This window comes from Bombina bombina, chromosome 2, assembly GCF_027579735.1.
Source record: "Bombina bombina isolate aBomBom1 chromosome 2, aBomBom1.pri, whole genome shotgun sequence".
Taxonomy (NCBI): Eukaryota; Metazoa; Chordata; class Amphibia; order Anura; family Bombinatoridae; genus Bombina; species Bombina bombina.
Genome location: NC_069500.1, coordinates 269,783,255 through 269,810,022, shown reverse-complemented (window position 1 = coordinate 269,810,022; position 26,768 = coordinate 269,783,255). Strand labels below are relative to the sequence as shown.

General features: G+C 41.0%; 1 protein-coding gene across 1 annotated transcript in view; it reads right to left on the bottom strand.

Moving 5' to 3' along the window:
• The window catches only part of CAMK4 (calcium/calmodulin dependent protein kinase IV), a 489,303-nt gene that overhangs the window by 9,878 nt on the left and 452,657 nt on the right, over positions 1-26,768 (bottom strand). The gene's annotated exons all lie outside the window — the stretch shown is intronic.

Here is a 26,768-nt window from a genome sequence, read left to right as displayed (position 1 = left end):
ATCCACCAAACACTGTGTTGATTTTATAACACACTTGGGTTTCTTTGAGATATAGGATATGTGTTGTTATAACTGTGCGAGTCAGAGCATGTGTGTGACATAGTAAGATAAAAGAAAGAGTGCATGAGACATATATAGTGTTACATAGGGTGTGTGTATGTGTATGAGATATCACATTTGTGTGACATAGGATGTGTGTGTTAGGGGTATATGTGACATAGGGTGTGTCTATGACATTGGGTGTTTGTGTGTTCCTACTGATGTGCATGTGATATAGGGTGGGTGTTTCTATTCAGTAATACATATATTTATATCTATCAATCTAGTTATCAGTTTAGTAGATTTACCCAGGGTGCACACCCTAATGTAACATGTACTGTGACAACCATACTAATAATATTATATGTTGCTAATATAAATATAATTAGTGTTAAAGGGACAGTCAAGTCAAAATGAAACTTTTATTATTTAGATTGAACATTACATTTTAAACCACCTTCTCATTTACTTTTATCTATTTTGCTTTATTCTCTTTATATCCTTTGTTAAAAATCTTACCTAGGTAGGCATAGGAGCAGCTGTTGATTGGTGGCTGCAGATATATGCATCTTGTCATTGGCTCACCCTAAGGGGCCGAAATATCAAGCTCCAATGCCCCTTGTTTCTGGCTCGCCGAAAACAGAAATTGTGAAGCAGTGGTCTAAAGACCGCTGCTCCATAACTTGTCCGCCTGCTCTGAGGCCGCGGACAGAAATCAACCCGATCCTATACAATTGGGTTGATTGACAACCCCTGCTAGCTGCCGATTGGCCGCGAATCTGCAGGGAGCGGCATTGCACCAGCAGTTCACAAGAACTGCTGGTGCAATGATAAATGCTGACAGCGTATGCTGTCGGCATTTATCGATGTGTAGCGAATATGATACGCTACATTGTATTATGTCTGCTCACACTTACATATGTATATTTCCCTTTTTTTCAGACTATAAGTATGGAAATTATCGCCTAGATTTAGAGTTCTGCGTTGGCCGTCAAAAGCAGCGTTAAGGGGTCCTAACGCTGCTTTTGGCCGCCCGCTGGTATTTAGAGTCAGCCAGGAAAGGGTCTAACGCTCACTTTCAAGCCGCAACTTTTGCATACCGCGGATCCCCTTACGCCAATTGTGTATCCTATCTTTTCAATGGGATCTTCCTAACGCCGGTATTTAGAGTCTTGGCTGAAGTGAGAAGTACCGACAAGACTCGAGCCGCAGAAAAAAGTCAGTAGTTAAGAGCTTTCTGGGCTAACGCCGGTTTATAAAGCTCTTAACTACTGTGCTCTAAAGTACACTAACACCCATAAACTACCTATGTACCCCTAAACCAAGGTCCCCCCACATCGCCGTCACTATAATAAAATGTTTTAACCCCTAATCTGCCGACCGCACACCGCCGCCACCTACATTATCCCTATGAACCCCTAATCTGCTGCCACCAACATCGCTGACACCTACATAATACTTATTAACCCCTAATCTGCCCCCCCCCTTGTCGCCGCTACCTACCTACACTTATTAACCCCTAATCTGCCGACCGGACCTCGTCGCTACTCTAATAAAGATATTAACCCCTAAACCGCCACACTCCCGCCTCGCAAACACTATAATAAATAGTATTAACCCCTAATCTGCCCTCCCTAACATCGCCGCCACCTAACTTCAAGTATTAACCCCTAATCTGCCGACCGGACCTCGCCGCTACTCTAATAAAGTTATTAACCCCTAAACCGCCACACTCCCGCCTCGCAAACACTATAATAAATAGTATTAACCCCTAATCTGCCCTCCCTAACATCGCCGCCACCTAACTTCAAGTATTAACCCCTAATCTGCCGACCGGACCTCGCTGCTACAATAATAAATGTATTAACCCCTAAAGCTAAGTCTAACCCTAACAGCCCCTAAATTAAATATAATTTTAATCTAATGAAATAAATGAAATATTATTAACTAAAGTATTCCTATTTAAAGCTAAATACTTACCTGTAAAATAAACCCTAATAAAGCTACAATATAACGAATAATTATATTGTAGCTATTTTAGGGTTTATTTTTATTTTACAGGCAACTTTGTATTTATTTTAACTAGGTACAATAGCTATTAAATAGTTATTAACTATTTAATAGCTACCTAGTTAAAATAAGTACAAAATTACCTGTAAAATAAATCCTAACCTAAGTTACAATTAAACCTAACACTACACTATCATTAAATTAATTAAATAAATTACCTACAATTACCTACAATTAAATAAACTAAACTAAATTACAAAAAAACAAGCACTAAATTACAAAAAATAAAAAAAGATTAAAAGAATATTAGGCTAATTACACCTACTCTAAGCCCCCTAAAATAATAAAGGTCCCTACCCTATTCTAAATTAAAAAGTAACCAGCTCTTTTACCAGCCCTTAAAAGGGCTTTTTGCGGGGCATTCCCCAAATTAATCAGCTCTTTTGCCTGTAAAAAAAAACCCAACCCCCCCAACATTAAAAACCCACTACCCACATACCCCTACTCTAACCCAAACCCCCCTTAAATAAACCTAACACTACCCCCCTGAAGATCTCCCTACCTTGAGTCGTGTTCACCCAGCCGGGCACCAATGGACCAAAAGAGGACATCTGGAGCGGCAGAAGTCTTCATCCTATTCGGGCAGAAGAGGACATCCAGACCGGCAGACTTCTTCATCCAAGCGGCATCTTCTATCTTCATCCATCCGGAGCGGAGCCATCTTCTTCCAGCCGACGCGGATCCATCCTTCCCCGACGCCTACTCGCTGAATGAAGATTCCTTTAAATGACGTCATCCAAGATGGCGTCCCTCGAATTCTGATTGGCTGATAGGATTCTATAAGCCAATCGGAATTAAGGTAGGAAAAATCTGATTGGCTGATTCAATCAGCCAATCAGATTCAAGTTCAATCAGATTGGCTGATCAAATCAGCCAATCAGATTGAGCTTGCATTCTATGTTCCGATCAGCCAATAGAATGCGAGATCAATCTGATTGGATCAACCAATCGGATTGAACTTGAATCTGATTGGCTAATTCAATCAGCCAATCAGATTTTTCCTACCTTAATTCCAATTGTCTGATAGAATCCTATCAGCCAATCGGAATTCGAGGGATGCCATCTTGGATGACGTAATTTAAAGGAACCTTCATTCGGCGAGTAGGCATCGGTGAAGAAGGATGGATCCGCGTCGGCTGGAAGAAGATGGCTCCGCTCCGGATGGATGAAGATAGAAGATGCCGCTTGGATGAAGATGTCTGCCGGTCCGGATGTTCTCTTCTGCCCTGATAGGATGAAGACTTCTGCCACTCCGGATGTCCTCTTTTGGTCCATCGGTGCCCGGCTGGGTGAACACAACTCAAAGTAGGGAGATCTTTAGGGGGGGTAGTGTTAGGTTTATTTAAGGGGGGTTGGGTTAGAGTAGGTGTATGTGGGTGGTGGGTTTTAATGTTGGGGGGGTTGTATTTTTTTTTACAGGCAAAAGAGCTGATTACTTTGGGGCATGCCCCGCAAAAAGCCCTTTTAAGGGCTGGTAAAAGAGCTGGTTACTTTTTAATTTAGAATAGGGTAGGGACCTTTATTATTTTGGGGCCTTTTTTATTTTATTAGGGGGCTTAGAGTAGGTGTAATTAGCCTAATATTCTTGTAATCTTTTTTTTTATTTTTTTAGTTTATTTAATTGTAGGTAATTGTAGGTAATTTATTTAATTAATTTAATGATAGTGTAGTGTTAGGTTTAATTGTAACTTAGGTTAGGATTTATTTTACAGGTAATTTTGTACTTATTTTAACTAGGTAGCTATTAAATAGTAAATAGCTATTAAATAGTTATTGTACCTAGTTAAAATAAATACAAAGTTGCCTGTAAAATAAAAATAAACCCTAAAATAGCTACAATATAATTATTCATTATATTGTAGTTAAATTCGGGTTTATTTTACAGGTAAGTATTTAGTTTTAAATAGGAATACTTTAGTTAATAATATTTAATTTATTTCGTTAGATTAAAATTATATTTAACTTGGGGGGGGGGGGTGTTAGGGTTAGACTTAGCTTTAGGGGTTAATACATTTATTAGAGTACCGGTGAGGTCCGGTCGGCAGATTAGGGGTTAATACTTGAAGTTCGGTGGCGGCGATGTTAGGGAGGGCAGATTAGGGGTTAATAATATTTATTATAGGGTTTGCGAGGCGGGAGTGCAGCGGTTTCGGGGTTAATAACTTTATTAGAGTAGCGGCGAGGTCCGGTCGGCAGATTAGGGGTTAATAAGTGTAGGTAAGGTAGCGGCGACGTTGGGGGGGCAGATTAGGGGTTAATAAATAAAATATAGGTGTCGGCGATGTTAGGGGCAGCAGATTAGGGGTACATAGGTATAATGTAGGTTGCGGCGGTGTCCGGAGCGGCAGATTAGGGGTTAATTGTGTAATGCAGGTGTCAGCGATAGCGGGGCGGCAGATTAGGGGTTAATAAGTGTAAGGTTAGGGGTGTTTAGACTCGGGGTTCATGTTAGGGTGTTAGGTGCAGACTTAGAAAGTGTTTCCCCATAGGAAACAATGGGGCTGTGTTAGGATCTTAACGCTGCTTTTTTGCAGGTGTTTCCTGTGGGGGAATCATGCACGAGCCCGTTTTTCCAGCTAGCCGCTACTGTAAGCAACGCTGGTATTGAGAGTTGAAGTGGCGGTAAATATGCCTTTACACTCCCTTTTTGGAGCCTAACGCAGCCCTTCAGAGAACTCTGAATACCAACGATGTTTAGAAGCAGTGCTAGAAAAAAAAGACGCGTAGCTAACGCACCCCTTCGGCCGCAAAACTCTAAATCTAGGCGTATGTTTGGGAAGATTATTTTAATTTTTTCTTACCTGGGGTTTCAGTTCTTTCAATTTGACTTTGTTTTCCAAAAAATTTTGTGGGCAAACTAGGCTCGCAAGGACGCAAAATGGTGGGGGGTTTTTGGTGTTTTTTTTTAATAGTTTTAATGGAGGTTTGAAAAAAACAGTTACAAACATAATTCGTCTCTAGAAAACAACAGCAAAGTTTTAAGCATGATGCTATAATCAATGGCAACTTATGCATTTATCACAGGCATGATATTAGCAAGTAGTAGGGTCACGGTAAATAACTATAAACCATGCAATGCCTCGCTATTATTATGTTATTTAGCAAATAAGACAAAGCACAACCTCATTTTTAACTTAAAATAATAATAATTCCCCCAGTTCTCACAGAAGCCACTTTTGTGCTTCTTAACAGCTGTTGGAGTATACATAGGGAGTAACATTTTGAGTTGATCAGAATATTAACAATAAGTAAAATCCCCATAATATATTTTATCAGCCACTTTTGGGCTGCAATAGATTAGATAGAGCTAAAAAGGGGAATGCTAAAGAAAATAATGGATCTAGAATCTAGAATGGTCAATCTTAATAATTGGGGAGCCAGCCTATTTTATTCTTTAGAAAATGAAGAATAATAACCTCGTACAGTATAAAAGAGAAATGTATAACTATGTGGGAACATCTAGAACAGTCAAACCAGCAAATGCTATTTCAAAAATGCATCTCTACATAAATAAAAGATATGTTATCTTGTGATAAAGGGGTGGGAAGGACGGGAGCCTTCCATACTAGTTCTGGGATGAGCAGGTACCATCTAAGAGCAGTGTTAGTGGTCAGTACGGGGAATCAAGATGTGCCATTTCGGCCGCAGATAGCACATCACTCAATTAGTGTAAATTAGAGTGACCGACTCATATATTGGTCTCTATCTTCTATGTAGGGTTAATAGTAATTCAGTACATAGTAGGGTTCAGATATTACAGTATGTGATTATGTATGAGCCTGCTGCAACTAGACTACAAGACTATTTGGGGAAGATGATGAATTTAAACTTTTGAAGCACCCCTATAGATATTGAGACTATTGTTTTCCAAATGTTTCAAAATAGAGCATATCCACCTAGAACATCCGCAGCTTGTAGAAGTGTAGCTCAAATTGAGCAATTAACCTACACATATTAATGTCATAAACAATAAACAAAGAGGCGGAGCGAACGGCCGACCAAGATGGCCGCTACCTAAGAAAGCTCTTGAAGCAAGCCGGGTGCAAAGAGCAATAATCATATCCTGACTAAATCGCCAAGAACTATTGTATACATGAATGTGCTCATGAATATCTACGGAGCACGAATATACCCTTCTTTGTGTCTGGCAACCTTCCCACTGCCTGAACGACGAGCAAACAACTAACGGTGTGCCGGGCCTACTGAGAAGCATCGCAGCACCTAAACTAACAGCGCTGCCTAAGCTACGCAGAGGACTTTGTCTGCCGCAGTGAGAACTGACCCCGCAAAAAAACTCAATCTGCCAGTGTGCAGGCTAATCCCGCATACCCGGACATCTACTGATTTACACAACGGAGCCCCGCATCGGTGAGTGTGACCCCTCCTATACACACTATAGACAGCCACGGGTGCGATAAAAACCCCATTAAGCACGAGGGAATCCAGATTTTTAGCGAAAACAGCGCTCTTTGGGAAAAGATAAAAACCCAACTGCCTCATCACTTACACACCGGAGAGCCGGGGCTCTGCTCCGATGCGCTTCAGACTCAGACCGTTGGTCATACATTGCGAATATAAAGATAACTAAATTTCATCTAAAGCGCAACAAACCACTGAAACAATATCTGACACACTGCTTCAGACATACGAACATAAGCACTGGGAGCCCACTGTGCCTAATATTAACAAAAGGGAAAAAAACGAGCATGTGGTGTATCTGTTTATTTACATCAGAAGTTCTAATTATGTGACTGTAATTCTACACACCTCATTAAAAGGCCTCACTTCTGAACGGAAAGGACATATAACTCCCATTTGGTATCTGCCCCCTGAGGAGACACATTACTACTTCACTCTCTACCCATTTCCCGCTGCTTATAATAACAGCGGGTCATACCCTCTTCCCCTTTTCCGACATCGCTCAGTGTGAGCAACTTCCCTGGAGAGTGGGGTACTTTAGAGCAAACCAAGTTCACCCAAGGATCCAACCAATATGTCACAAAGAAAAGGGCCCAAACATGATAAACACCAAAAAACGTCTCAAAAATCTCAGGATGGGGTGAATGATTTTTTCAGACAAGCGGGAAAACTTAAACATAAAGAAGATCCCCCCCCTGTATTGCTGCATAACGTAGAAGACTTGGAGGAGGACTCAGATGCATCCAGCAGTCACTCTTCTGCAATCCCTGCTGCCAGAAAAGACTCTCCCATCACTTTTAAAGCTATGGAAGACCTGATTGACCAAGTCAAATCATGTATAAAATCTGAATGCGCAGACCTCAAGAAAGAAATATGTGACCTGGGCCGCAGAGTAGACTCTCTAGAGGAGCATGAGTACGTTCTATCTCAGAAAATGGCAGACCTATCTTCCAAAGTTAAAAAACAACAGCAACATTTGATAGATCTGGAAGATAAAATAGATTACCTCGAAAACCGCACCAGACGTAACAACTTGCGGTTTAGGGGCATCCCAGAATCCGTACAATCTAACAAAATTTCAGCTTTTCTACAAGGTCTTTTTGCCCAGATGGCAAACTCCTCTGAAGGAGACCAACCAAACTTCATTCTAGACAGAGCGCATAGGGCGCTCCGACCGAAACCGGCGGCTGATGCCCCGCCTAGAGACATTATTGTCCGTTTTCAACAATATCAACAACGAGAGGAGATTTATAAATTGGCTCGAAACCAACAAGCCGTGATCTTTCAAAATATTCGCATACAGATATTCCAAGACCTATCAGTAAGGACCCTACAACAAAGAAGAGACTTTTCGAATCTGACCTCCCATTTGAGGCAACTCCAAATTCCCTATAGATGGGGATTCCCTACCTCAATAATAGCCACAAAGAGTGGGAATAGATATGACTGTAAATCAACGGCTGACATAGAAAGGTTTTTCTCAGCAATGGGCATCTCATCCCCACCTATAGGAAACGAACAACATACAAAGAAGCCCCCTCCAGAGCAACTAACACCAAAGTCCCAGAGACGACCACTACCAGACACGCAAACTAGTCAACCCAAAAGGAGACAGATAATCCCAGCAGAAGAGGACTTACAACAACCTGGGTGAATTCTGCTCACCTCTTTAGCTGTATACTTACCAATGCCCATTGATTGGTAAAACTCACTTGAAAGGGAGGTTTTGCTCCATGCTGGAAACTCCCTACTTAACTGTGAGACATTTCTGAAGACTCAGGACATAGCGGCAAGTTATTGTTTATTGTACTAGACTAGTATACTGATTGCTGCAATGATTACTGCCAATGTTGTAACCCCTTTTTTTTGGTTAGCCTAGCTTAGAATCAGTTTAAACACCCCCATGGGATGCTAGGTTCCCCTTAACTTTATTATTAAGCTAGAATTTGAATTGCATAATTATATTTACTGGTTACCAAGTTCAATTTTTGTTCTGACAAGAGAGACCTTAATCTTCATGCATGTATTAGTCACAGGGAATTGAGATAATAGGCCTCCAAACACAATGTCCTAACACCTCCAGTTAGACTCATTATTAGATATAATGTAATGCCATGTTCATAGTTTCCGTTATGTTACCATCCTTTTTTTTTTAGTTCATAACTAAAGATGAAAAATGTTCATTCAACTATTTATTGTTATATTAACCTACCTAACATGTTCTCTACTACATTAAGGTTTTAGCTGTTAGATCCACATTCGATAAGGTATGTTACTTCTTGCAATTTATGTTTCATTGTTCTTGCAACCAAAGCTGTAAAACAAAACACATTCCTTGATAGGCACCCGGCTTGTTCCAATGCCCCAACTGTACCTATCCCTGCTAATTACTAAATTATATCCATTATAATCTGTTTTTCTTTGCAAACGTTCTTTAATCCTTGAACGTTCCTTCCTAAGTGTCTGCCGGCACCAGTGTAATTTGGCCCGTCAGACACTTTCCACTTTCTACTTCTTTCTCCTTACTCCTTCTATCCTTACCCCTCTTGCCTCACCTAATCCCTCTATCCACGCCTCCCACTCCCCCCAAGAACGCTGTATTACATAGCATTGCCCGAACATCTCTGACACAAAAACTATAACTCTGCAGAGCCCCCTATCCAGACGCTAACTTTAATCATGAACACACTGACTATTGCTAGCCAAAATGTGAAAGAGTTCCTATCTGCAGAAAAAAGATCTATAGCATTCTATGACTTCCATAAGAAGAATATAGACATTATTATGACTCAGGAAACCCACTTTAAAAAACGTAATGAACCTAGACTTGCTACACGATACTACGACAGACATTTCCTCAGCTCAGGCCCTAACAGGAAAAATGGGGTCGGCATCTCTATCAGGAAAGGGGTTCCATTTGAACTCTTACAGAAATACTCGGATTCAGATGGCAGACTATTGATCCTGATCGGCCTTTGCTACGGCCGACCCATGACAGTGGCCAACATATATGCTCCAAATAGACCCACACCTTCCTTTTTCAGATTTGTCATCAATAAGATTCTCGACATGTCCAAGGGCCCAGTCTTACTAGGTGGCGACTTCAATTTTACAATGACACCAACTCTAGATAACTCACAAGGTACCTCATATTTCAGCAATAAAATGAGGAAAACAATCTGCACCACACTACACTCTATTTCACTTTTTGACACATGGAGGATAGTCCACCCCACACAAAGGGACTTCACGTTTTTTTCACATCCTAAACACACGTACTCACGCCTAGACTATTTATTGTGTGACCAGTCACTCCTTACAGACCTAACACATTCCAACATCTCACATACACCCTGGTCAGACCATAGTATGGTTTTATCTACATTTAGGTGGCCCTCCAAACCCGCAAAATCTTTTCACTGGAGACTTCATGACTCTGTTCTCGCTAACCCAGAAACAATAGAGGACTTAACTAAGGCGACTAAAGAATACTTTCAGATAAATAAACCAGAGGACACATCCACTGTCAATAACTGGGAAGCATATAAATGCTACATTAGAGGATACTTAATCAAACACACCGCCAACATGCGGAAGTTAAACTCCGCCCAATCCACTCTCCTGACAGAAAACCTAACCAAAGCAGATGCCGCCCATAAGGCTGATCCCTCCTCCGTTCACAAACTCTCAGATCTATCCTCAGCAAGGGAAGACCTTAACAAATACCTGACTGCAAAAGCACACTTGCGGGCACTCACCTCTAAAGCCAAGTTCTATTCTGAAAATAACAAAGCAGGTCGTCTTTTAGCAAGGTCACTCAAAAAACAGAGGGCACATGCTTTTATTAGATCTATCAAACACACATCAGAAATTTCAGTAAGCAAAAACGAGGAGATAGCCAATGCCTTTGTCTCCTATTACTCCAAACTATACAACCTTGACCCCCACATATCTCAAAAAAGACTAGACGACATAGAAACATATCTTAACACCCTAGAAAACCCAAAACTCTCAGAAACAGAAATACAAATCCTCGACTCCCCTATAACACCCCAAGAAGTCAGCCTCACTATTAAAGCCCTCCCAGCCGGCAAGTCCCCTGGCCCAGATGGCCTAACTGCTAAATTTTTTCAATTGCTCCAAAGTCAACTTAGCCTACCATTGCATACCCTTTATACGTCCATAGACAAAGGCGAAACCTTTTCCCAATCCCTCCTTGAAGCTCTTATAACAGTTATACCGAAACCCGACAAGCCACCTGACCAGCCAAATAGTTATCGCCCCATATCTCTCTTAAATATTGACATGAAGATTTATGCGAAAATTCTTGCCAATCGCATGAATGATATCTTACCGAACCTAATACACCCGGACCAGGTTGGGTTTGTCAGGGGGAGGGAAGCTAAAGATAACACGATTAGAGTTCTGCACACTTTACAATCCTCATATGAGGATAAGACGCCCCTTATTCTCCTGTCAACAGATGCGGAGAAGGCCTTTGACAGGGTCAACTGGCACTTTATGTGGGAGACCCTGTTGAGGTTTGGCTTCTCTTCGATCTTTAAAACTCGGATACAGGCCTTATACTCCAATCCCCAAGCAAGGGTGCGGATCAATGGCACCACTTCACAAACCTTCCCCATAACAAATGGAACACGACAGGGCTGTCCGCTATCCCCATTACTGTTCGCCATTGTGATGGAAATATTGGCTATAAAAATTAGAGACAATCCTGAAATTAATGGAATACAATACTCACATATTAACCAAAAATGCTTGTTATTTGCGGATGACGTGATCTTTACACTCCAATCCCCAACTATATCACTCCCTGCCTTGGTTCGTACCCTTAAAACATATGGTCAAGTATCTGATTTCTCCATTAATATGGAGAAGTCGGGCATACTGGCGCTGAACACAAACCCCCGAGACTTAGACTTCATAAAAAATCAGACTAAATTTATCCTAAAAGACAAACTTAAATACTTAGGTATTATTCTTCCTAGCACTCAACAAGAGCTTTTTCAGTGTAATTATCTTAGTCTCCAACACACAATACAAACTCTCCTCGAAAGTTGGCATAGACAGGGTCACCTATCCTGGTTGGGGAGGGTTAATACTATCAAGATGATGATCATTCCAAAATACCTCTATCTCTTCCAGACACTCCCACTAGCTCTCCCTACCTCATACCTCCAGACACAACAGAGAATGCTTTCCTCCTTTATATGGTCCTACAAAAAATCTAGAGTCCCACAAAACACTTTGCACCTAACTAAAGAAGATGGTGGACTCAACATCCCGAGTCTTCCGAACTACTATAAAGCTGCCCACCTGGCTAGGGTACTCTCCTGGTCCAGACCTGACAACCTATCTGTATGGAAACAAGTTGAATGCTCCCTACTGAAAATCACATCTATGAGAGACATTGCATGGCTCCCTAAAACCCACAGGCCTCCACTAACGCAAAAAATTTACTATATTAAGTCTACTCTTGATATATGGGACAATATACTCAAACACCATAAAGACATTTCCACCTCTGTCTCTCCTCTATCCCCTTTACTAGGCAGCCAGCTGTTCTTTCAACAACCTCCTTTTACTCACACAAATGCCTTACCACACTTGCAGAATCTGCCCATTCACCTCCTGCTGAGCTCGAGAAATCTGAAGGACAGAGCGGAACTAATTACTGAATTAGGCCAACCCTTCCACCTCTGGTATGTTTACTTCCAGACCCGACATGCACTTTATAACAGCGAACATAAGTCAAATATTCTTAGACCAATGACAATATTCGAGCGGCTTTGTACAAACCCTGACATCCAGAAAAGATTTCTTTCCATATCTTACAAATTGCTTAGAGGATCCTTTCCTACCCAAAAACCGTCATACATCCAGAGATGGAACACTGAAATTCCAGGGGTTGTTCTAGACGAGGAGTGGAGGGCTGGTTTTAAAGCCACCCACTCGTCTTCTACCTCCTTACTTATAGTAGAAACGAACTACAAAATAATGTCCCGCTGGTACTTGACATCACAGAGACTCCGGAATATATTTCCAACAGCCTCTGCTGCGTGCTGGAGACGGTGTGGAGACATGGGCACCATGATCCATATCTGGTGGGACTGCCCGCTCCTATCCGAATTCTGGAAAAACCTGGAAAATAGTATCAACGTAATTTTAAGCTCAGATCTTTCTCTTAGTCTGAAAATTGTCCTTCTCAATATCCTCCCACAACTCCACTGTCGATATCGCATAAAACTACTTCAGATAATGCTATCTAGTGCCAAAAGATTGATACCTAGACTATGGAAATCACAAACAACACCTACACACACGATGTGGCTAACTGAAATGAACCACGTCCTAACGTTAGAAAAGCAATGTTATTGCCTATCAGGTAAACGAGATTTCTACTTAGATATGTACTTTATCTGGGAACAGGGAATTTCTAACTTAGCAAAAAACCCCGTAGGGATATAATTACCTTAACCCCTATCCCTGGTTAGACAGATATAAGTGGAAGGTGCCATACCACACACTCCATAACATGAAGATAATAACCTCAAAACTCCCCTACCATCCCTTTACCCCTCCCCCTCTCTCCCTTCTTTCTCTGTTCCTATCTCTCTTTCTTATGCTCTAGCTATGAAATACTCATAGCACTTCCTCAATTCTCTTAATGGGTACTTTTGATAAAACATAAAACTCCTTGGGTAGAATGATACCTTTCATAATGTAAAAAATCCATCTGTCAGATATTCACCAATTGTTTAATCATATGTTATTGTATGGATGTCATTATATGAAAATATGTATACCCAATAAAAATCTTTTGAACATTAAAAAAACAATAAACAAAACTGGAATAATAAGAAAAATAAGAAACACAAGTAAACAGCTCATATCCCTGCATTCCACTAAAATAAGCAGAAGGTCTTTAGAAGGACAAAGTGTGATGTGAGTATATGTTGTGGCTATGTTTGAGTAAAATTCAGTCCCCTTGCCTTCTATGTAGGGTTGATAGTAATCTAGTACATAGCATGGTTCAGATATCACCGTATGTGGTTATGTATGAGTCTACTATAACTAGTCCACAAGACTATTTGGGGAAGATGACAAATTGCCATTATGTGGACAGATTCTTGAATACTAAAAAAAGAAGACAGTAAACTTTTTCAGTACCCCTATAGGCATTGAGAATATTGTTTTCCAAATGTTTAAAAATAGAGCATATCCACCCATAACATCCTCAACTTGTAAAAGTGTAGCTCAAATTGAGCAATTAACCTACACATATTAATATTATAAACAATACACAGAACTGGGATAATAGGAAAAATAAAAAAACACAAGTAAACAGCTCATATCTCTGCATTCCACTAATTAAGCAGAAGATCTTTAAAAGGACAACATGTGATGTGAGGATATGTTGTGGCTATTTTAAAGTTATATAAAGTCCCCTTGAGCATGTCGGATAGCTGTGCTCTTAAATCTCATGCCTACAAGTCACTAAGCATCAATAAGTATAGAAACATCACTCCAGCTCAGCTGTGTCCACCTTGTAGCATGAAGGCCAGTCCCAGTATATAAATCTTATTTATCCCACACCAAGTCACCAGTCTTGGGGACTCTCTCTGGGGAATAGCGTTCAAAGCAGTAGGATTGTCAGGTCCATCCGCAGGCCTCTATAGACTGACTCATTGTCACATACCTCCAAGTGGGAACAGGGCAAAGCTTGCAGCCAGCCTTAACCCCGGCATTATCAGAAATTGGAGGTGTGTAGCCTTTTTTGACCGCTCCAGTCAGACCAATAGATCTTGGCACGACAGATCCAGCATGGGCCTTGCTCCGGTGCTCATACACATACTCCGCTGCCATATGAATGCCAGGTGGGGAATCCCCCGGCTCAGTTAAGACAAAGGGGGTCACAGTGCTTTTAGTATCACTACGAATATCCCAGACTATGGTCAGACATGGACCTGAGTTGAAATCAATGTCCTCATAATTGGCCCTATGCAGCCTAACGCCCCTAACACTGCGGCTGACAGCTCCCAACATCTGTAGAGGAATCTTACGGCTAGATTACGAGTTTTGCATTAAGCTGAAAAAGCAGCGTTAACAGGTCCTAACGCTGCTTTTTCACTACCGCTGCTATTACGAGTCTTGCAGATATAGGTGTACCGCACACTTTTTTGGCCTTACCGCTAATTGACTTACGTAAACTTTGTAAAGTCTTTTTCTATGGGACTTCCATAGCACTGGTATTACAAGTCTGTCCTGGGAGGCCACAAAGTGAGCGGTACAGCCTCTACCGACAAGATCTGTAATGCATTCTAAAGTCAGTAGTTATGAGTTTTACACTACAACGCTGTAGCATAAAACTCATAACTAAAGTGCTAAAAAGTACACTAACACCCATAAACTACCTATTAACCCCTAAACCGAGGCCCTGCCGCATCACAAACACTATAATAAAAATGTTAACCCCTAATCTGCCGCTCCGGACATCGCTGCCACTAGAATAAACATATTAACCCCTAAACCGCCGCACTCCCGCCTCACAAACACTAGTTAAATATTATTAACCCCTAAACTGCTGCCCCTAACATTGCCGCCACCTACATTATACTTATTAACCCATAATCTCCCGTCCCCAACGTCGCCGCCACTATATTAAATGTATAACCCTTAGATCTAAGTCTAACCCTAACCCTAACACCCCCTAACTTTAATATAATTTAAATAAATCTAAAGTAAATTATTATCATTAACTAAATTATTCCTATTTAAAACGAAATACTTACCTATAAAGTAGACCCCAAGCTAGCTACAATATAACTAATAGTTTCACTGTAGCTATCTTAGGGTTTATTTTTATTTTACAGGCAAGTTTGTATTTATTTTATCTAGGTAGAATCATTATTAAATTGTTATTAACTATTTAATAACTACTTAGCTAAAATAAATACAAATTGACCTGTAAAATAAAACCTAACCTAAGTTACAATAACACCTAACATTACACTACAATTAAATAAATTAACTAAATTAAATACAATTAAATAAATTAAATTAGCTAAATCACAAAAAAACAAAACACTAAATTACAGAAAATAAAAAACAAATTACAGATCTTTGAACGAATTACACCTAATCTAATAGCCCTATCAAAATAAAAATAAGCCCCTCCCTCAAAAAAAAACCCCTAGCCTAAACTAAACTATCAATAGCCCTTAAAAGGGCCTTTTGCGGGGCATTGCCCCAAAGTAATCAGCTCTTTTACCTGTAAAAAAATACAAACAACCCCCCCAACAGTAAAACCCACCACCCACACAACCAACCCCCCAAATAAAACCCTAACTGAAAAAACCTAAGCTCCCCATTGCCCTGAAAAGGGCATTTGGATGGGCATTGCCCTTAAAAGGGCATTTAGCTCTTTTGCAGGCCCAAAGCCCTAACCTAAAAAATAAACCCACCCAATACACCCTTAAAAAAATCCTAACACTAACCCCCGAAGATTCACTTACTGGAGAAGTCTTCATCCAATCGGCAAGATGTCTTCAACAAAGCCAGCAGAAGTGGTCCTCCAGACGAGCAGAAGCGGCTCCATCTTCAAGACTACCAGCGCGGAGAATCCTCTTCAAACGACGGCTTCTTCGTAATGAATATCTCTTTAAGTGACATCATCCAAGATGGCGTTCCTTAGATTCTGATTGGCTGATAGAATTCAGCCAATCGGAATTAAGATAGAAAAAATCCTATTGGCTGATTGGATCAGCTAATAGGATTGAACTTCAATCCTATTGGCTTATCCAATCAGCCAATAGGATTGAGCTTGCATTCTATTGGCTGATTGGAACAGCCAATAGAATGCCAGCTCAATCCTATTGGCTGATACCTTAATTCCGATTGGCTGATAGAATTCTATCAGCCAATCAGAATTGAAGGAACGCCATCTTGGATGGCGTCACTTAAAGGAACCTTCATTCTTCAGTTGCCGTGGAAAGAAGAGGATGCTCTGTGTCGATGTCTTGAAGATGGACCCGCTCCGCGCCAGATGGATGAAGATAGAAGATGCCGTCTAGATGAAGACTTCTGCCCATCTGGAGGACCACTTCTGCTAGTTTGGAGGACCACTTCTGCCGGATTCGTTGAGGACTTCGGCCCAGTTGGATGAAGATTTCTCCTGGGAAGGTGATCTTCAAGGGGTTAGTGTTAGGTTTTTTTAAGGGGGTATTGGGTGGGTTTTAGAGTAGGGTTGGTTGTGTGGGTGGTGGGTTTTAATTTTAGGGGGGATTTGTAATTTATTTTACAGGTAAAAGAGCTGATTACTTTGGGGCAATGCCCCGCAAAAGGCCCTTTTAAGGGCTATTTGTAATTTAGTGTAGGGTAGGGCTTTTTAGAATTCTATCAGCCAATCAGAATCTAAGGGATGCCATCTTGGATGACGTCACTTAAAGAGTTATTAATTCTGCAAGAAGATGCCATTGGAAGAGGATGCTCCGCTCCGGGTTTGTCTTGAAGATGGACCCGCTCTGTGCCAGAAGGATGAAGATAAAAAATGCCGTCTGGATGAAGACTTGTGCCCGTCTGGAGGACTACTTCTGCACGACTGGAGGACCACTTCTTTCAGCTTTGATGAGGACATCTTGCCGCTTGGATTAAGACTTCTCCCGGTAAGTGAATCTTCGGGGGTTAGTGTTAGGATTTTTTCAAAGGGTGTATTGGGTGGGTTTATTTTTTAGGTTAGGGCTTTGGGCCTGCAAAAGAGCTAAATGCCCATCCAAATGCCATTTTCAGGGCAATGGGGAGCTTAGGTTTTTTTAGTTAGTATTTTATTTGGGGGGTTGGTTGTGTGGGTGGTGGGTTTTACTGTTGGGGGGGTTGTTTGTATTTTTTTTTACAGGTAAAAGAGCTGATTACAAAAAGGCCCTTTTAAGGACTATTGATAATTTAGTTTAGGCTATGTTTTTTTTATATTGGGGGGGGGGGGGCTTTTTTTATTTTGATAGGGCTATTAGATTAGGTGTAATTAGTTTAAAGATCTGTCATTTGTTTTTTATTTTCTGTAATTTAGTGTGTTTTTTGTGATTTAGCTAATTTAATTTATTTAATTGTATTTAATTTAGTTAATTTATTTAATTGCAGTGTAGTGTTAGGTGTTATTGTAACTTAGGTTAGGTTTTATTTTACAGGTATTTATTAAATAGTTAATAACTGTTTAGTAACTATTATACCTAGTTAAAATAAATACAAACTTGCCTGTAAAATAAAAATAAACCCTAAGCTAGCTACAATGTAACAGTTATATTGTAGCTATCTTAGGGTTTATTTTATAGGTAAGTATTTAGTTTTAAATAGGAATAATTTAGGGAATTATAGTAATTTTATTTAGATTTATTTTAATTATATTTCAATTAGGGGGTGTTAGGGTTAGACTTAGGTTTAGGGGTTAATACATTTAATATAGTGGCGGCGACGTTGGGGGCGGCAGATTAGGGGTTAATAAGTGTAGGTAGGTTGCGGCGACATTGGGGGTGGAAGATTAGGGGTTAATAAATATAATGTAGGTGGCGGCGATGTTGGGGGCAGCAGATTAGGGGTTAATAAATATAATGTAGGTGTCGGCGGGTTAATAAGTGTAAGATTAGGGGTGTTTAGACTCAGGGTTCATGTTAGGTGTAAACATAACTTTTATTTCCCCATAGGAATCAATGGGGCTGCGTTACTGAGCTTTATGCTGCTTTTTGGCAGGTGTTAGACTTTTTCTTAGCCGGCTCTCCCCCTTGATGTCTATGGGGAAATCGTGCACGAGCACGTACGACCAGCTCACCGCTGACTTAAGCAGCGCTGGTATTGGAGTGCGGTATGGAGCAAAATTTTGCTCTACGCTCACTTCTTGCTTTTAAACGCCGGGTTTGTAAAAACCTGTAATATCAGCGCTGCAGGTAAGTGAGCAATGAGAAAAACCTGCTTGTTAGCACCGCATAGCTCCTAACGCAAAACTCATAATCTAGCCGTTAGTGTGGTTGATAGGTCCATGTGTCTTAAGAATCTCTATTTCACTCATTTGCCTATGCTTGGTCAGAGACCCGGAGGTAATAGCTGGGGCCCGCTGGAGACTTGGTGCAAGGAAAGCATCCGAAACAGATGCTAAATCCGTTCTTTGCAGTGTGGCAACATCACACTTGGTCTCGTCGCAAGTATCTCTCAACACAATAGGTTCGGGAACCGGTAACTCGTTATCTGCAGCTCGCCTAATACTCCGCTGGGGAGCATGGAGTTCAGCATGTTTCTGCTCAGTTAATGCATAATCTTGATTAAAACATTTGCTGACCAGTCGGTGGAGCTTTGCGTTCCTCCAACAGCTTTATCAAAGTAACTTCGAGGTTCTGCCCCTACGTGTTTACAACGGGGTCCATTTTGTTTCAGGGCGATAATCACTTTAGGCTCCCACTTGTAGCAGAATAGTTATCCTGTTGAACGATATCTTAACCCCGGAGTTCGGGAGGGGGACGTTTTGTACGGCAGCCCCAGACCTGCGCTGCATTCCCTACACAGGACTTGTTTTCTTGTGGTTAACCCACGGCTCAAATGCTTCTGACGGCAAAATGTCCTCAAGGCCTGTGAGAAAGTCTGCTACGCAGCTGTACCAAAGAACATAGGCCAAATACGATCAAAACATCCGCTCAAAGGATTTATTCCCTCTTAGCACAAAGGTTATCTCAGTGGTATAAAAAACTGAGGGTTTATTGCAGTGACTTTTAGTGAAAATCTGTAGTTTTCCTGGAGCTTCATCAAGACACGTCTTGCCGCTTTGGAAGTAGGCTCCGCTCCCCAAAATGCCATTTTTTATGGCTTCATTCTTGGCGCGAAATCTTTTTTGGCGCGAAGTTGCGCTTGTTATGACGCGAGTTGCGTCATTTCCTGGTGTTAGCTTTGACAGCAGAATGTTTTCACTTCCTTGCGTCATAGTTGGCGTCAACATTTTTTGTTGTATATTACCCCTCTTCCTTTAATGCTTCTGGTTCTCTTTATATTTTTAAGAGCTATGATCTTTATTTTTTTGCATCTTACTTTAGCATAAGCATTTTTTCCCATTCCTGAAACTGCTATATGAGGAAATTGGATATTTTGTTTAAATGTTAGTTGTTTTTTTTCTTTTTTACATTTTGCAAGATGTCTCATTTTGATCCTGCCTCTGATGTTGCTGTAGAAACTATGCTGCCTGAACACAGTTCTACCAAAGCTAAGTGTGTCTGTTGTAAAATAGCTGATGTTATTTCTTCAGCTCAATTATGTGGCATTTGTCTTGACAAGCTGTTGAATGCTGATAATGTTTCTATTAGTACAAATACATTGTTGTTCCTTCAACATCTAATGTACCTGATATTCTTGCAGTTTTAAAGAATTATATTGCTGCAGCTATAGAAAAGGCTATGGGGCATATGTTTTTAAACCTCCAAAGGTTGCTCCTGGGGTTTTTCCTATTCCAGGTGCTGTTTCTGATATGATTACTAAGGAATGGTGGCTAATTTAGAGTTTTGGGGAAAAAGTCCCTAAAGTTGATGGGTCTATTTCCAACCTTGCCAAACGTACTACTTTTTCTATGAAAGATAGTACTTCTTTTAAATATCTTTTAGACGGGAAGATTGAACCTTATCTCAGAAAAGCTTATTTACATTCTGGTTATATTCTTAGACCTGCCATATCTATGGCTGATGTGGCTGCTGCTTCAACTTTTTGGTTGGACAGTTTAGCTCGTCAGGTAGAAGATTCTGATTTGTCTAGCATTGTTCTTCTGCTTCAACATGCTAATCATTTCATTTCTAATGCTATATTTGACATTATTAAGATCAATGTTAAATCTATGTATTTAGCTATTTTAGCTAGAAGAGCTTTATGGCTTAAATCTTGGAATGTGGACATGGTGTCTAAATCTAGATTACTATCACTATCTTTCCAGGGTAAGAATTTATTTGGTTCTCAATTGGATTCTATTATTTCCACTATCATTGGGGGTAAGGGAGTTTTATTTTACCCCAAGATAAAACGTCTAAGGGTAAATTTAAGGCTCCTAATAATTTTCATTCCTTTCATCAGAATAAAGAACAAAAAAACACTCCTTCCCCTAAGGTGTCTGGTTCCAATTGGAGACCATCTTCAAATTGGAATAAGACCAAGCCTTATAAAAAAACAAATCCAGCCCCCAAGACTGCATGATTGTATGGCCCTCAATCCAGTTCAGCTAGTGGGGTCTGATTGAAATTATTTCAGGAAATTTGGACAGGTTCTGTTCAGAATTAGTGGATTCAGAATATTGTGTCTCAAGGGTATCAAATAGGTTTCAGAATAAGACCTCCCATGGGAAGATTCTTTCCTTCTCATGTTACAACAAGTCCTGTGAAGGCTCAGGCTTTTCTGAAATGTGTTTCAGATCTAGAGCTTTCTAGAACTTTTAAGATGGTGACTATAAGGACTATTCTGCCTTTTGTTCAGCAAGGGCATTTTATGTCCTCAATAGACAGGATGCTTATCTTCTTTTTACTTTTTAAATTTAACATTTTATTAACATGGTAGTTTGTCTTTGTAACATGTGCTCACACAATTGCACACTTTTTTTTTAATGGTCTGACTATAATTTAAAGGCTTTATATTCTGGGTAATAAATGGTAATATTTCATGTATTTTATTTAAAAAAAAAATATAAAACAAAAAAAAAAATCTTAGGTTCTCAATTGTAGGCAATTGTGCCCACATCTTGTATGAAGCTATTGCCAAAATCTCTCCAAGGAAGCAGAATTTAAGAGGGAAGGAAAAAACATAATTTATGCTTACCTGATAAATTTATTTCTCTTGTAGTGTATCCAGTCCACGGATCATCCATTACTTATGGGATATTAACTCCTCCCCAACAGGAAGTGCAAGAGGATTCACCCAGCAGAGATGCTATATAGCTCCTCCCCTAACTGCCATTACCAGTCATTTGACCGAAAACATGCAGAGAAAGGAAAACCATAGGGTACAGTGGTGACTGTAGTTTAATGGAAAAATTACCTGCCTTAAAGTGACAGGGCGGGCCGTGGACTGGATACACTACAAGAGAAATAAATTTATCAGGTAAGCATAAATTATGTTTTCTCTTGTTAAGTGTATCCAGTCCATGGATCATCCATTACTTATGGGATACCAATACCAAAGCTAAAGTACACGGATGATGGGAGGGACAGGCAGGCTCTTTATACGGAAGGAACCACTGCCTGAAGAACCTTTCTCCCAAAAACAGCCTCCGAAGAAGCAAAAGTGTCAAATTTGTAAAATTTGGAAAAAATATGAAGAGAAGACCAAGTTGCAGCCTTGCAAATCTGTTCAACAGAAGCCTCATTCTTAAAGGCCCAAGTGGAAGCCACAGCTCTAGTAGAATGTGCTGTAATTCTTTCAGGAGGCTGCTGTCCAGCAGTCTCATAGGCTAATCGTATTATGCTACGAAGCCAAAAGGAGAGAGAGGTAGCCGAAGCTTTTTGACCTCTCCTCTGACCAGAATAAACGACAAACAGGGAAGACGTTTGTCGAAAATCCTTAGTTGCCTGTAGATAAAATTTCAGGGCACGGACTACATCTAGATTGTGTAGCAGACGTTCCTTTTTCGAAGAAGGATTAGGACACAAAGATGTAACCACAATCTCTTAACTGATATTCCTGTTAGTGACCACCTTAGGTAGGAACCCAGGTTTAGTACGCAGAACTACCTTGTCTGAATGAAAAATCAGATAAGGAGAATCACAATGTAAGGCAGATAACTCAGAGACTCTTCGAGCCGAGGAAATCGCCATTAAAAACAGAACTTTCCAAGATAACAACTTGATATCAATGGAATGAAGGGGTTCAAACGGAACCCCCTGTAAAACATTAAGAACTAAGTTCAAACTCCATGGTGGAGCAACAGTTTTAAACACAGGCTTGATCCTAGCTAAAGCCTGACAAAAAGCTTGAACGTCCGGAACTTCTGACAGACGTTTGTGTAAAAGAATGGACAGAGCTGAAATCTGTCCCTTTAAGGAACTAGCGGATAAACCCTTTTCTAAACCTTCTTGTAGAAAAGACAATATCCTCGGAATCCTAACCTTACTCCATGAGTAACTCTTGGATTCGCACCAATATAAGTATTTGCGCCATATCTTATGGTAAATCTTTCTGGTAACAGGCTTCCTAGCCTGTATTAAGGTATCAATAACTGACTCAGAAAAACCACGTTTTGATAAAATCAAGCGTTCAATTTCCAAGCAGTCAGCTTCAGAGAAATTAGATTTTGATGTTTGAAGGGACCCTGGATCAGAAGGTCCTGTTTCAGAGGTAGCGACCAAGGTGGACAGGATGACATGTCCACTAGATCTGCATACCAAGTCCTGCGTGGCCATGCAGGCGTTATTAGAATCACTGATGCTCTCTCCTGTTTGATTCTGGCAATCAATCGAGGAAGCATCGGGAAGGGTGGAAACACATAAGCCATCCCAAGGTCCAAGGTGCTGTCAAAGCATCTATCAGAACCGCTCCCGGATCCCTGGATCTGGACCCGTAACGAGGAAGCTTGGCGTTCTGTCGAGACGCCATGAGATCTATCTCTGGTTTGCCCCAACGTCGAAGTATTTGGGCAAAGACCTCCGGATGAAGTTCCCACTCCCCCGGATGAAAAGTCTGATGACTTAAGAAATCCGCCTCCCAGTTCTCCACTCCCGGGATGTGGATTGCTGACAGGTGGCAAGAGTGAGACTCTGCCCAGCGAATTATCTTTGATACTTCCATCATTGCTAGGGAGCTTCTTGTCCCTCCCTGATGGTTGATGTAAGCTACAGTCGTGATGTTGTCTGACTGAAACCTGATGAACCCCCGAGTTGTTAACTGGGGCCAAGCCAGAAGGGCATTGAGAACTGCTCTCAATTCCAGAATGTTTATTGGTAGGAGACTCTCCTCCTGATTCCATTGTCCCTGAGCCTTCAGAGAATTCCAGACAGCGCCCCAACCTAGTAGGCTGGCGTCTGTTGTTACAATTGTCCAGTCCGGCCTGCTGAATGGCATCCCCCTGGACAGATGTGGCCGAGAAAGCCACCATAGAAGAGAATTTCTGGTCTCTTGATCCAGATTCAGAGTAGGGGACAAGTCTGAGTAATCCCCATTCCACTGACTTAGCATGCACAATTGCAGCGGTCTGAGATGTAGACGTGCAAAGGGTACTATGTCCATTGCTGCTACCATTAAGCCGATCACCTCCATGCATTGAGCTACTGACGGGTGTTGAATGGAATGAAGGACACGGCATGCATTTTGAAGCTTTGTTAACCTGTCTTCTGTCAGGTAAATCTTCATTTCTACAGAATCTATAAGAGTCCCCAAGAAGGGAACTCTTGTGAGTGGAAAGAGAGAACTCTTCTTTTCGTTCACCTTCCATCCATGCGACCTTAGAAATGCCAGTACTAACTCTGTATGAGACTTGGCAGTTTGAAAGCTTGAAGCTTGTATCAGAATGTCGTCTAGGTACGGAGCTACCGCAATTCCTCGCGGTCTTAGTACCGCCAGAAGAGCACACAGAACCTTTGTGAAGATTCTCGGAGCCGTAGCCAATCCGAATGGAAGAGCTACAAACTGGTAATGCCTGTCTAGAAAGGCAAACCTTAGATACCGGTAATGATCTTTGTGAATCGGTATGTGAAGGTAAGCATCCTTTAAATCCACTGTGGTCATGTACTGACCCTTTTGGATCATGGGTAAAATTGTCCGAATAGTTTCCATTTTGAACGATGGAACTCTTAGGAATTTGTTTAGGATCTTTAAATCCAAGATTGGCCTGAAAGTTCCCTCTTTTTTGGGAACCACAAACAGATTTGAGTAAAACCCTTGTCCTTGTTCCGACCGCGGAACCGGATGGATCACTCCCATTAATAAAAGATCTTGTACGCAGCGTAGAAACGCCTCTTTCTTTATTTGGTTTGTTGACAACCTTGACAGATGAAATCTCCCTCTTGGGGGAGAGAATTTGAAGTCTAGAAGGTATCCCTGAGATATGATCTCTAACGCCCAGGGATCCTGGACATCTCTTGCCCAAGCCTGGGCGAAGAGAGAAAGTCTGCCCCCCACTAGATCCGTTCCCGGATCGGGGGCCCTCGATTCATGCTGTCTTAGGGGCAGCAGCAGGTTTCCTGGCCTGCTTGCCCTTGTTCCAGGACTGGTTAGGTCTCCAGCCTTGTCTGTAGCGAGCAACAGCTCCTTCCTGTTTTGGTGCAGAGGAAGTTGATGCTGCTCCTGCTTTGAAATTACGAAAGGAACGAAAATTAGACTGTCTAGCCTTAGGTTTGGCTCTGTCTTGAGGCAGGGCATGGCCTTTATCTCCTGTAATGTCAGCGATAATTTCTTTCAACCCGGGCCCGAATAAGGTCTGCCCTTTGAAAGGTATATTAAGCAATTTAGATTTAGAAGTAACGTCAGCTGACCAGGATTTTAGCCACAGTGCTCTGCGTGCCTGAATGGCGAATCCGGAATTCTTAGCCGTAAGTTTAGTTAAATGTACTACGGCATCTGAAATAAATGAGTTAGCTAACTTAAGGGCTTTAAGCTTGTGTGTAATCTCATCTAATGGAGCTGATTCAAGTGTCTCTTCCAGAGACTCAAACCAAAATGCTGCTGCAGCCGTGACAGGCGCAATGCATGCAAGAGGTTGCAATATAAAACCTTGTTGAACAAACATTTTCTTAAGGTAACCCTCTAACTTTGTATCCATTGGATCTGAAAAGGCACAGCTATCCTCCACCGGGATAGTGGTACGCTTAGCTAAAGTAGAAACTGCTTCCTCCACCTTAGGGACCGTTTGCCATAAGTCCCGTATGGTGGCGTCTATTGGAAACATCTTTCTAAATATCGGAGGGGGTGAGAACGGCACACCGGGTCTATCCCACTCCTTAGTAACAATTTCAGTAAGTCTCTTAGGTATAGGAAAAACGTCAGTACTCGCCGGTACCGCAAAATATTTATCCAACCTACACATTTTCTCTGGTATTGCAACTGTGTTACAATCATTCAGAGCCGCTAACACCTCCCCTAGTAATACACGGAGGTTTTCCAGCTTAAATTTAAAATTTGAAATATCTGAATCCAGTTTGTTTGGATCAGAACCGTCACCCGCAGAATGAAGCTCTCCGTCCTCATGTTCTGCAAATTGTGACGCAGTGTCTGACATGGCCCTAATATTATCAGCGCACTCTGTTCTCACCCCAGAGTGATCACGCTTACCTCTTAGTTCTGGTAATTTAGCCAAAACTTCAGTCATAACAGTAGCCATATCCTGTAATGTGATTTGTAATGGCCGCCCAGATGTACTCGGCGCTACAATATCACGCACCTCCCGAGCGGGAGATGCAGGTACTGACACGTGAGGCGAGTTAGTCGGCATAACTCTCCCCTCGTTGTTTGGTGAAATATGTTCAATTTGTACAGATTGACTTTTATTTAAAGTAGCATCAATACAGTTAGTACATAAATTTCTATTGGGCTCCACTTTGGCTTTAGCACATATAGCACAGATATCTTCCTCTGAATCAGACATGTTTAACACAGTAGCAAATAAACTAGCAACTTGGAAATACTTTTCAAGTAATTTACTATAATATGAAAACGTACTGTGCCTATAAGAAGCACAGAAAAAGTTATGACAGTTGAAAATTAATAAACTGAAAAGTTATAGCATCAAATCTTTGTAAAAAACACAATTTTAGCAAAGGATTGCTCCCATTAGCAAAGGATAACTAACCCTGATAGCAGAAAAAAAAAAAAAAATACAGAAATAAACGTTTTTTTTTCTATCACAGTCAACTACAATCTCACAGCTCTGCTGTGAGTGATTACCTCCCTCAAAACAAGTTTTGAAGACCCCTGAGTTCTGTAGAGATGAACCGGATCATGCAGGGAAGACAATAAACTTCTGACTGAATTTTTTGATGCGTAGCAAAAGCACCAAAAAAGGTCCCTCCCCCTCACACATAACAGTGAGAGAGATCAGTAAACTGTCATAAATTAAATAAAACGACTGCCAAGTGGAAAAAAATAGTGCCCAAAACATTTTTTCACCCAGTACCTCAGAAAATTAAACGATTTTACATGCCAGCAAAAAACGTTTAACATTAATAAATTGAGTGTTATTAAAAAGCCTGTTGCTAGTCCCTGCAAATTAGGCTAAAGTTTTATGC